At 38.9% G+C, this 13,568-nt stretch overlaps 1 protein-coding gene across 5 annotated transcripts in view; it reads left to right on the top strand.

The window, feature by feature from the left end:
- Positions 1–13,568, top strand: part of brsk2a (BR serine/threonine kinase 2a) — a 174,329-nt gene that overhangs the window by 120,398 nt on the left and 40,363 nt on the right. The window lies entirely within an intron of this gene.

Below are 13,568 nucleotides of genomic sequence, written 5' to 3'. Positions count from 1 at the left end.
ATAATGCCTGATAATAACGCTAAAGATGAAGAGATTAGGCCAATTAGACAAAAGCATCTGGGACTTAGACTGAGAACATGCACATACATAGATTATCTCAGCTCCTTTGTAACAAGATTCACAAACACATTTTTTCTCTCTTGCTTTGCTTTAATGCTGTCTCTCTGTCTTAGCACTTCAAATCCCTTCACTAACACTCTTAAAAAATGATGTCTTGTAAATTTATCATGAGGAGGATTATTTTATAGAGTTGCTTCACCCGCTCACTCTCCTCCCAACCTCAATTAAAGGCAAACAGACAGACCGACACAACCCTTCTTATCTCCCTTCCATCCCCACTAATGAGACCCCAGCACCCCCTCCAAAGAATAAGAGAGAGATGAGGTTTTTAGTGATCATTTCTTCTTTTTCTACTCGTTTGTGCAGGGGACCTACATAGGCCATTAGAAGTGCTTTGCTTTCTCTGTGACTCATCATGCAGGGTTTAGCATGTGTGGGGAGAGGGGTTGGGTTGGGGGGGTGTAACACATGCTCCTCAACCATCCTTTTGTGCACACCTCCCGTTTTCACTTCTTCTCATTGCCTCATGCTTCCGTCTGCCGCCTACGTTCGTTCCCTAAATATCTCTCTTGGGCCAGATGGATTCAAGTCTGTTTATGACTGAGAAAGAATGTAGAGAAAGGGCTGCTGTGACTCAATGTTTCCTGTGTCTGATTCAGACTTCTTTCTGAAATTAGAGGTATTGTCTCTGCTTTGAGAGAAAGGCCAAATGGGTAAAAACAGAGACAGAAAAAGGATCCATCATTAAAGACATGCAACATGATTCTTATGTTTGAATGTTATTTCTTACCTCATTACAGATGGACTGAGTGTCAGTCTTGTTAGAAACAAGGCGAGGACACAAACCACATGGTGTTTTATCTATCTTAGTTAAAATTCCTATTTCAGTCTTTCTGTTACAGGTCAGTCAAATGCTGACCTGTAAAGCTGTGTCAGTCAATGTGTCAGTTGGCCATTAATGCAAACACCCACCAGAGACACTGATTGCTTGGCAATGGCAAAGTCTATATTTTTCCGAACACTTGATATGTTGCTGATATTGACTCTATAAAAGTCAGAGAATAATCATAGAATATGATTTGAGCATTTATCATATTTTCTTACTAAGCTTGCCAGTAGAAAAGGTTGTCTGCTCTGACTTAAGAAATAAAGACAGTGTTTTCTTCAAAAAGAAAGAATACATGAAATATGAAGAATATTACAAAATTAAAAATAAAATTAAAAAACAAAAAACTTCTTTTAAACAGTAACTGTTATAACTTTATGGAGGACCACTTCCAAAAGATGTGTTGCTATCAGATTCACTGCATATACTCACTGCTTGTAAAAAGTGTATTTACAATTATATGAATTTCATGCCAGCCACAACAGAAAAAATATGAAAGTGGTGACAAAAGAATGGAAAAGCAATAGTAATACTCTCCTCAAGAAAGGTAGCAGTCAAAAAAGGATTGAATATGTAGCTTTCACTAAACGTTTGACTCGTACCGTTTCTCAGAAGCTTTTGGGTTAACTGGGAACAAGTCATACACAGGATTACATACAGAATAGCTTCCAAGAGAAGTTCTGTCAGAACCACTCTCGTCAAAACGAGACGAGAAACAGAGATGAATTTCAGAAGCTTATTCTGAATGCATACAATTTGTGTTTGGCGGTATGGCTCTGTTCGGAGGAAGTTCCCGACTTTTCCATGAGCTCCATGGAAGCCAGACAGGGAACAGCAGCATCCTCAGGTGGAGTGCCTTCCATTTGCTGTAAAGGCAACAAACCTCCTAGAACAGAGCAAGCAACAATGAACAACAGTATGACATTGTTGGCAATGAGAAGTCGGTGGAGCAGGGGAGGTGGTGGGTGCAAGGAGAGCAAACCAAGTTTAAATGAAGTGCCCCAAATGCCAGCATCCAATTGCGAGCAGGAGCTGATTACCCATTGAGCGCAGCTGGTTGTGGAGCCATAGGGGTTGGGTCGGCGTCAGCCAATAGGCAAAGGGCGTTGACTACGTGGTCTGCCAGAACTACCGCGATGCTCCATTTGTGTCTCTCAGTAGCTAGCAGAGTCAGAAGCTCACAGCTCTGTGAAAGAATGCATGTGGAAATAGCATAACATTTATCAACATTCTTAATGCAATTTTCAATCATAGTGGTCACATCATTTAATTATGCTTTTATTTATATTTGCTACAGCAGTCTCACTTGTTTTAAGTCATCCAACAAGCAGAGAGACAATTTCCACATCTCCAAATTGGTTGCAGAGTTTTGAATATACCCCTGCAACCTAGGAAGTTCCAAATGAGAAGCAGTCTGACAAATTTACAGAGCAAAAGAGCACAGTGTAAACAACTAATAAAGCTTGGTTACTTGCTGGAGCTTCACATGCAGGCAATCTCAAAATGGAAACCTAAATGGGGGCACAGTCAGCACTGTATCATGCTGCACTATTTACATATGCCAGTCTTTCCACAGCAGCACTTTTTTCATCAGCCATATTCCTCTGCAATCAACAGAGTGCAGTGCAGAAATGATTGGCTAATTATCAGACATCTAATTTAGCCTGTCTGACAAGGTCGCCCTTCATTACACAGTGTGTCTAAAAAGCCTGTACTAAGGTCACTCTATGAGTTTTGCACCAAGCACACAGTGGATTCTAGATGAATCAAATAGTTAACTCCTCTTTTGTGCATTGAAAGCAACAGAGAACATCTACTTGTAGGAGTACATTTCATATGCAGGTAAATGATGAACCCTCTGTTCTTGTTCTGGCCCATTATTTAGATTTTTCCTCACATTAAATCTCTGCAATAGTGTTTAGTATAAGGTGATAAAAAGTAATGTGAAATGACTCCAACCATTCCAACTTATAAGTCAGAGATGTCAACTGCATCTCAAGAGACTTGTCACTGAAAACCCATGGCTTCATCCTAATTGCTCATTTACTGCTATCCCTGATACTGTTATTTTCCCGTTATTGCTGCCACATACACATGCACAAACAAACACCTGGTCCAGAAGTCACATTAAACCTACACACTGACATAATCACAGACATCATCTGTTACCACCTTTCTCGTGTCTCTCCCACATATTAGCTCCTTTATTGCTGTCTATTAGGGGCTCAGAGAGCCACATGAATTAACGGAGATGGACTTGTGGGTTCTTGCATGTTCACAAAAATAGTTGCAAATATATATGTAGATAAGTAGAAACTGCAACAATCTTAATTCTATTGAATAAATCAACTATAAATGCCATATTTTTATTGACCAGCTTTTAGACATGGCTGTTGATTGTTTGAAGTATTGCTTCATTCTTCATTGCTCCATTCGTTAGAATTTATCCATCCATCCATTTTCTATACCCGTCTAATCCAATTCAGAGTCACAGGGAGGCTGGAGCCTATCCCAGCTGTCATTAGGCGAGAGGCAGAGGTTATACCCTGAAAGAGTTGCCAGTCCATCACAGGGCCACACAGAGACAAACAACCCGAACACTCAGACTCACTCACTTGAAAGGGGTCAATTTACCGAACATACATGTTTTTCGAGAGTGGGAGGAAGCCGGAGTACCTGGAGAGAACCCACGTATACAAGGGGAGAACATGCAGACTCCACACAAAAATTTTGACCCAGGAACACTCTCGCTGTGATGTGACGGTGCTAATTGCCATACAACCGTGCAGCCAATTATAATTTCTTCAATCAATTTATTACCATACCCACTTTATCCTGTTTGGGGGAGCAGGGGGGCTGGTGCCTATTCCGCCAGTGTTGGGGTAGAAGCAGGGCACATCCTTGACAGGCTGCCAGTCCATCACAGCGCCAACACAGACAAAGGAGATAAACAACCACAAAGGCTTGCACTCACTCCTCAGGTCAATTTAGAATCACCAATAAACCTAAAATGCATGATTTTGGGCTGTGGAAGGGAGTCGAAGTATCCAGAGAGAACCCACGCATGCACATAAAATTGTATTAAAATCTATAAGGTTCTGCATTATTTAGGCAACTTTGGCTGATAGGTTAGTACAATGATTGCAACTCAATATGATTGCCTTGGGTTTCCAGTCATATTTCTTCTATATTTGGATAAAATGTAACTACATTTTCTGTTTTCTTTGTCACTTTTTTTAAACCTATTTTCATCTTTTAACATCATTCAATTTAGATCTGCTTATTTGTCACTTTTCATTCTCTTTAAGTCCATTTCTCTATCAGTAAAAGCCCATGCCCATGTGGCTTTTTATGGCTGATTTGTTGACATTCTTTGGGGAGTATTTCCTGATGACTGTCTGTCTGCCAGCCTGTAGAAGTCCTGTACTCATAGCCTGTCATCACTGCAGCTCACAACTGCTAACAATTCAAAGAGGTAATCTAATGTCTTTCTTTGTCCTTGTTTTTACATTTGTTTGATATCCATGCTGTGAAAAAAATGGAAACGTTTTTGCTCCATTTTATTTTCATTTGCATATATTCATTATTTTCACAATGGTATAATAATATCAATGCTAATGTTCATCTTTGCCTCTCTCTGTGGGGTTCACGGATAACTTGAGAAAAAGTCTCCCGTGAATCCACCACAAAATCTTTTAATCGTTATCTAAATCTCATACCCTCCCACCTCTATCCACAGTAAAGAGCCACACATAGCAAAGCTGAAGTTAACCAGAGATGATTTCATCTGACTTCGACAAGGCAATATTCAATTATTTATAAACCACAGGTTTAGTTGTTTAATGAAAAGTAACGTTTTTGGACATCCAACGTATCAGTTCAGAAGATATTTTCTTCTCCTGCTGTGCCAGTTAAAGTATTGGGGTCTTGGGGTAAAAAGAGAGAAGTTGATGTTGATAAGTGGTGGAATGAATAACTGGAACAGGGAAAAGTGAAGTAGTTTGGAAGATGAAGCAGGTACAAGGAAAATTAAAGTAGGTTGGTTTATGGTGCTCAATTTTGGAAAACTGTGATGGGGAATAAAATGGGATGGTTTTAAGTAATCAAGGTAAGAACTGAATGGTAGGTAAAATTTGCCTTTCTCTAGCATGGCAAAGAGAAAAAGGGCTGAAGAGAAAAACAAAACCAGAATATTAAAGAAAAATATAATGACTCCAAAGGCCACAAAGGATAAAAACAAGTGTGTTAAAAGAATATGAGTTAATTTACAAATGATAACTAGATGATAAAGAGTTCTGATCTCTCTAATTTTGTTCAAAGGAAGGCTAACTCTCTAAGGAGGAATTTAGCTTTGCCATGACACTGTTTTTTAAATACCTTGATGTGACTGTAGGAATTTAATATCTATGCCACTCCTTCATTCCAATGCTTTTATGGCAGCTTGTTTGTGTATTCTGCCTTTAAGGTCTGTTGCTCATCCCATCATCACCAGACAAAGTCTCTGGATTAATGGGGAAAATGCTGGGTTATGCACACAGGTTTGGAACACCAAAACAAACAGTTTGTTTTCACAGATTTAGCTGTCATTGTAATCGCACTTCTTAAGTCCTGCATCACATGCTACAATGCATTAATGCCACAGTGTTGCGCAAAAACCCAGGGGAATATGTGACAATGGCCCAGATGGCTCGAGGAACACTTGTATAATTAAGTACTGAATAGGTATATCTTGTAAGGAAAAACAGTTTTTGCTCTCCTCTTGTCATTTATCCCATTTACATTCAAAATATGTAAGAGGTGAATAAAGCAGTATGAAGGCCATCTGTGTAAAGAGGCATTAAGTACAGTTCTGTTGCTATCCAACTGAACTTTTCATGATTGTTTCAGGAATATGAGATATAATATAACATGAATTACCAAAACACACACCATACCAACAGCACAGTACACTACGCTCATTTCTCCTGTGCAGCTCAGCAGAAATGTATATATATATGCCTATACATTTAACATTTAAAGGAAAAAACAGTTTTTGTCCTTGAAAGCATGTATTTGGGTGTCTGACCCTGGCACTTTGTCTTAGGCCCCCTAGGTTTGAAAATCCCTCTCCCGGTGAGCAGATTTGCTGTGTAAACTTAGGCCACTCTTAGGTCTCTCCTACTTGATTTTGACCGCTGAGGTCTGCCCTCTGTTTGTATTTGCGTTCCACTAGCTAGAACAATGAAACCAGCTTTGCACAGAAATGCTCTGTTGTCAGCTGTACTGAGGAGTATACATCAACCCCAGCCTGGATAAACTTTATTTTTGAAGGATCAGTTCCAACCCTCAGTGCCTGAATTCTTTTTTATTTTTATTTATTAGTATCAATGTAGGCTATGCACACTCACAATTGGAAACTTAATTAAGTCCTTCAACTAAAAAGGCCATGACATATTCAGTAAGTCTTCTGTCTGTAACTGCATCCTGTAAAGTACTGCCCTTACAAGCAGCAGGAGGGATATATGAATCCTGTGAGTTTTTCCATATTACAGCAGACATCATTCTCAAGTCTTTCATTTTAGAAGCCCCAAAGGGGTGGTTGGATGAAACTCCAACTCAGGTCTCAATATATTTTCAAAAAAACATGACAATACTTTACTTAAACACATTTGTAATTTCATGTTTGGCTTTAGGCAATAACATTACTTGGTATGGCTTCAAATACGATCAAGGCTTGGTCTAAAATATATTCTTTATACAATGCAACCATCACTCTCATGGACCCCATTTTGCAGGATGCATTTGTTACAACACTTTAAGACAAAATGTCACTTTCTGGTTACCTTTTCAAAACACCATAATTTGGCTAGGCTTAGAAAACATTCATGATTAGGGCTACAAATCATAGGGTTAGGTTTAGGGTATGAACTTTATAAAGAAAGTCAATGCCAAGGTATAAATATACCAACGCCAGTTAGACTGATGCACTTGGTAAATTGTTGATGTAAAGCCAAACCATAAATAAAGCTTTACTACATAAATCCATGTTGTCCTTACTGTTCTAGCCGGTCTACATAACACTTTGGTCTTGACCTGTAGAACTTCCTGTAGAAATCCCACACAATACTGTTAGGGACACATTTCATTATTAAGGTCACATTTGAGAGTTTACATAGAATGTTTTCTGTTTACGGTTCAGGCAATGTTTGGTGCTTGTATAGTTGACAGTGCCATAATAAATGCGTACACATTCTACCTTAAAGGGATAGTTCGCCTCTTTTGACATGAAGCTGTATGACATCCCATATTAGCAACATCATTTATGAACATTGACTTACCCCCTGCTGCGTCCTCAAAGCCGAATTCCAGCTGAGTTTTGGGGTCCACGAAGGTAGTCCGGCTAGTTGGCTGGGGGCACAAAAATAAAGCGTTTTGCTTCTCAAAAAAAGATCCGTTCAAAAGAGTAATACATTTGCATCACAAAATCGTTGTCCAGGAAAAAGTCAGACCTCACTTCGCTTGGCGCTATTTTTGCCTCCCTTGATATCAATGCGTCCAATGTAAAACTGTGCAGACCGAAGAGCAGACCGAGCAGTCCCCTGCTTCCGAGCAGTAAACACCGTAACATGTGCAGCTATCGCTAGGTAACTTAAACAATAAAGTGAAAAAAAGTTTTAAAAAGTATCACAAGGGAAAAGCACAGCATTAGTATCTTTAGATAGACTGTTTGGATTTCCCCATGTTTCACTGTATTATCCTTCTTAGACATATTCTAAAAATCTGTAAATATATTAGAGTGAAAATAACTTGGATGGAAGCTAAAGTACTTTTAATACATAATTAACCCCATCACCTAAAGAACTGTTGGGCTTAGCACATTCAAGTTAGCAGTCAGAACACTGTCCTGTTTTGCTTATGTGACAAAATGTTACCCTTAAGGTATCTTTGTAAATGTGCTTGGTTACTCTAATTGGATCAACAGGAGCCCAAACAAGTTTTAGAGAAAAAAGGAAAGATAGAAAGAGGAGGATGACAAAGAGATAGCCTGAGGCAAGCTTGCAATGATGGTTTCAAAACGCACTCTCAGGATAACGGTAATGATCCCGGCATAGTTTTAGTTGTCCGTAAAAATGTAGAAACAGGTGTGCTTTTTACCTCTCATGTTAATGCCAATAAGATGCATTTCAGCTATTAGCCTTGAGGCAATATTGAAACAAATTTTGTGTCAATTATGTCATGATGTAGCCTGGGAATTCCCATGCTGCTTTGCGCTCGATTTCATTCTCACTGCAAAGTCAGCCTGGAAACCACTGCCCTTATTTTTGCCAGAGTTTGGGAACCAATCACAGAACGGGGGGGGGCAGCAAGACGATGATGACGTCTATGCGCTACACCGAAGCTTGTAGAGTGTTAATCCAACATGACAGCGGACACAACGTTACTGTTCGATGCAGCCTTAGAAAGTGTTTCGGAGTAGATTCAACCTGGGGTCATTTGAACCGTGACATCCAGCCAAGTAGCCCACCCGAAGTTTTTCCGATATTGGCTGAACATCAGCTGAGTTACTGAGTTATCCCGAATAGCTTAGTACAAGCGCTGACGGACCCTGGCAGTATCTCCAAAATTACCACACTAAAATCACATGTCATGACACCAAACTTCTACAGTAGTACAAATATGGTCTGTACTCACAAAACGATGCATTTGGAAGTTTGTACATAGTCCAGGAGTTTATTATTATCAACACAAGCCTGATAGCTTTTCTGCTGCTAAAGCTTCGTTGACGTCACTTCTGGGAGCTGGGAGCTTCAAAGTAAGATGAGGGTTGATCTACTACTGTAGACAACAAAGCAAGGCTGCTCAATTTCTCCATTATTAAAATAAATTCACAACTCTACAACATAAAAATTCATGTAGAATATAGCATATAGGCCTACTTTGTTGTCAATTTAAGTAGCTTAGAGCGCAAGTTTACTTTTATTTTACTTTTTTTTCTTCTTCCTCGTCGAATTTCTGTCGTCATCTGGTATAAGTGATACAATTGGCTATGAATCGCGCGCAAAGCAGCATGGGAAGAACCTGACGTCATTTGATAGACATTCGTAGCGCCCAATAAACGGCTCTAGGCATTCGTAAACCACGCCTCAAATACGAGAAAATGCACACCTAGTTCCCAGACAACCATCTCATCGAGATTGTGGACGCGTCAGCCAGGCTAGTCATGATGGAAAAAGTATAGTTTCCTTATGAAACAGCTTATCACTAGCCTGGGAATTCCCATGCTGCTTTGCGCTCGATTTCATTCTCACTGCAAAGTCAGCCTGGAAACCACCGCCCTTATTTTTGCCAGAGTTTGGGAACCAATCACAGAACGGGGGGGGGCCCCAGCAAGACGATGACGACTTCTATGCGCTAGACCGAAGCTTGTAGAGTGTTAATCCAACATGACAGCGGACACAACGTTACCGTTCGATGCAGCCTTAGAAAGTGTTTCGGAGTAGATTCACCCTAGGGTCATTTGAACCGTGACATCCAGCCAAGTAGCCCACCCGAAGTTTTTCCGATATTGGCTGAACATCAGCTGAGTTACTGAGTTATCCCGAATAGCTTAGTACAAGCGCTAACGGACCCTGGCAGTATCTCCAAAATTACCACACTAAAATCACATGCCATGACACCAAACTTCTACAGTAGTACAAATATGGTCTGTACTCACCAAACGATGCATTTGGAAGTTTGTACATAGTTCAGGAGTTTATTATTATCAACACAAGCCTGATAGCTTTTCTGCTGCTAAAGCTGCGTCGACGTCACTTCTGGGAGCTGGGAGCTTCAATGTAAGATGAGGGTTGATCTACTACTGTAGACAACAAAGCAAGGCTGCTCAATTTCTCCATTATTAAAATAAATTCACAACTCTACAACATAAAAATTCATGTAGAATATAGCATATAGGCCTACTTTGTTGTCAATTTAAGTAGCTTAGAGCGCAAGTTTACTTTTATTTTACTTTTTTTTTCTTCTTCCTCGTCGAATTTCTGTCGTCATCTGGTATAAGTGATACAATTGGCTATGAATCGCGCGCAAAGCAGCATGGGAAGAACCTGACGTCATTTGATAGACATTCGTAGCGCCCAATAAACGGCTCTAGGCATTCGTAAACCACGCCTCAAATACGAGAAAATGCACACCTAGTTCCCAGACCACCATCTCATCGAGATTGTGGACGCGTCAGCCAGACTAGCTTATCACCTTAAACATGTCTGAATAATTTTAGGAATGTGAATCCTTAGAGTAAAAAGTCATTACAAGCTTCTATAAAACAGTACATATCAGCAAAATATGTGCACTAGCAATTAAAAGATCTTTATTAGGTTGCAAGTGTCGTTTCTAACATGCCCCTTGGGTATAAACCTTGCTTGAAGACACACGTGCCCCCTCTGCATCACAATGAAACATTGCAAGTGTACAGTGAACTGTGATGACAGTGCTACAGCCCAGAACAGAACTGTGTCGCTCATACACTGTGTTTGCTTATATGATGGATGGGAAAACTTAGCCTTAAGTATTAGTAACAGTGAACAATGACTCCTAGTGGTTTGCATTCAACCTTATTGGAGCTGTTTAAACTTGTTCAACTGGTTAAACTGTATGCTCTCCTGCAAAATATATAAGACATTGCAGCTGCAAGGCCCATTGTGTTTGTGAGATTGCTGTCGTAAAATCCAGGGTGATGTAAAGAGGCAGTTTAAAGTCCTATTACAGATACCAGGGTCTTGACCATCAATAAAACACCCAAATGCAGTTTTCCACTTGGTGCTGCCACTGGCTAAATGTGCTATTGCCTTTTCTCTTTTGTGAATCACTCTTTTCAGTGTTGGCTCTTTATGTTGGATATGATAGCCATAAGATAACAGTGTTCACACAGTATGCTATGTTTATGGGTCTTTTAAAAGATGATAATGGTGTAGATTCAACTTTTGCATCTATTGGAGACAGCTCAGACATAACTTATAGAACATAAGATTATACTGAGTTATTGCTTCTCTGATTATGGGCTGTTAGGATGAAGACTTTTTCTCTGACAGTATGTTTAGTAGTGAAAATAGTTTTGAGACTAACACATTTAAATTGCCAATCACAACCGGCATCATTGTTTATCAGTTTTGTCACAAATGTAGTCCTTTAAGTCTGTTTCTCGTGTCTATAAAGGTATAAATTGACCCTCTGTCCTGTTTAAACTCCTGTCACAAGTGAATTTGAACTCTTAGCTATATGAAGCATTTTGCCATTAGGCCCTTTTAATAAGGAATGTTGTATACTTTTATATCTGATACTGTCAACTATATGAAAAAAGGGGGAAGCTTATACACAAATTTAACCCCAGAGATGGCTTCTTCAGACACTGTTTCAGACTGAGCAGACCCTCAAGCAGATCAGTAAATGTTTTTTTATACTTCCTCATGCGCTTTGACAGCATTAGTTAAAACTCTCGAGCTTCTGACACCACTGTCAAATGATGGTAGTGTGAATTGAAAGAAGTTATAGCCTGGGGAGAACTCTTTTAGATGCTATCTATGTTTTATTTCAATTATAGCAGGGATCACAGAGACTGCCAGCATGATAACAAACCTGCTGACAGCTAATCCCTCAGGACAGGAAGGCAGTTTTACAACAATTGATGCCATGTGAGGTTAAATGTCCATTGCGATGAAGAATTCTTCAAAGGCGCATTCAGCTATTGTTCTTTTCCATCTTTAGGCTAAAGTAAAGATGAGAGTAAAGCACATGACACCATGACAGCCCTGTGCCTTGATAACCCCACAATTAAAAAATAGCACAAGAGGCAAAGCAAGTATAGCAATGTGCAAATGTTTGGACACAAATTGTCTAAAGTTACAGTCAGCAGCTAAAAGATGAATTCATTTTCAAAGTATGACCCTAGATAGTATGACCATAGATATTTTATTTATTCATTTTTAATTCATTATTTTATTCATTTATTTGACATGGAAACATTAGGAAGAAGCATCATGCAAACGTATAGGCACCCAACTAGATTTTAGCCCTCACACAATGATAATCACCTATTTCATCTTATTATCAACAGGGATACTCCCAGTTATCTTTAGTAATCAAATTTATTTCTTCTTCTTGTTTTTACATTTGTTTGATCTCCATGATGTGAAAAAATGGAAACCTTTTTGCTACATTTCATTTTCATATATTCATTATTTTCACAATGATATAATAATATCAATGCTAATGTTCATCTTTGCCTCTCTCTGTGGGGTTCACAGATAACTTGAGAAAAAGTCTCCCGTGAATCCACCACAAAATCCTGTAATCGTTATCTAAATCTCATACCCTCCCACCTCTATCCACAGTAAAGAGCCACACATAGCAAAGCTGAAGTTAACCAGAGATGATTTCATCTGACTTCGACAAGGCGACATTCAATTAGTTAAAAACCACATGTTTTGCTGTTTAATGAAAATACATCACATGATGCAATTTTTGTAAATTCTCTGACTCCACCTAAACCTTGTCTCAAAAATCAGCAGCCATGGGCTCCTCTTGTGCTGCAGAGAGCTCTGATACATGCTACTGAAAGGAATACCAAGCAAAGACCATCAGGGTTTGCCTATCACTGAAAAATTCACCATTTATATCTAAAGCAGAAGAGGGCTGAAACAAAATATCAAAGGGCTCTAAAGAATGACTGATCGAGAACCAAAACATTTTTTTAGATAATTACTTCTATGAATTATAGAAAAAGGCCATATAAAACGTCATATTTATGTGAACATTATTTTAATTGGCAAATTCTGGAATAGTGGTACAATGCTCTACTGTCTAGCAACACCTGTTTAAATCTAACTTCCATTCAAGAGTAATCAGGGGAACATCTTTTTCTTCACCCCGACCACAAAATACAGCGTTAAAAGAGTGTATATGAACACCAACATTACATGATGCTCTTCATTATACATTTTGAAAGCAAATTCTATTGACTAATTAAGTTGAATCTAGAACTATGTAGTTGCAACAAGGAAGGTATGTTTGCAGAAGAATTTTTTTTCTTTTCAGCTCTGTAGTCTGGAGTTGGATTGACGATCCAGAGTGTGTTGAAGTCGAATTATTAATTTAAACAAACATAATTTTATTTGTCAAAAAGCTGACGATAAACAGAGGTTTTAGGTCTTTTATGTGATAGCGATCCTCATCACACCACAAAATCCACAATGGACTACCTTAAGATGCACAAGTTGAAGATTTTCCCATTGCCCTCAAAGTCACCTGACCTAAATGTCAGTAAAAGCATTTGGATCGATGTAGACCCAGAAATAAAATTCTCATTAAAAAAAAGTTTCAACGTGGCGATAATTGTTAAATGGAGTGTTACAAAGCATGACCATGTAGGATGCTGGAAAAAAATAAGTAAATTTACTTGAAGTATTGAAGAAAATATTCATTCTTATTTTAATATCTTTTTGGAGTCAGGACATTTTTTACTTGCTTAGCTATTCATATTAGATTTGGATTGAAATTGTGTATCCAGAAATTTGCATGCAATATTAAGAACACAAAGTAGATGAGACAGCTGGGTAGATATCAGTATAAATGCATAGCATTTGCACTG

The sequence above is a fragment of the Odontesthes bonariensis genome, chromosome 7, assembly GCF_027942865.1.
Source record: "Odontesthes bonariensis isolate fOdoBon6 chromosome 7, fOdoBon6.hap1, whole genome shotgun sequence".
In the NCBI taxonomy this organism is placed as follows: domain Eukaryota; kingdom Metazoa; phylum Chordata; class Actinopteri; order Atheriniformes; family Atherinopsidae; genus Odontesthes; species Odontesthes bonariensis.
This window is presented reverse-complemented; position numbering and strand designations above follow the sequence as displayed.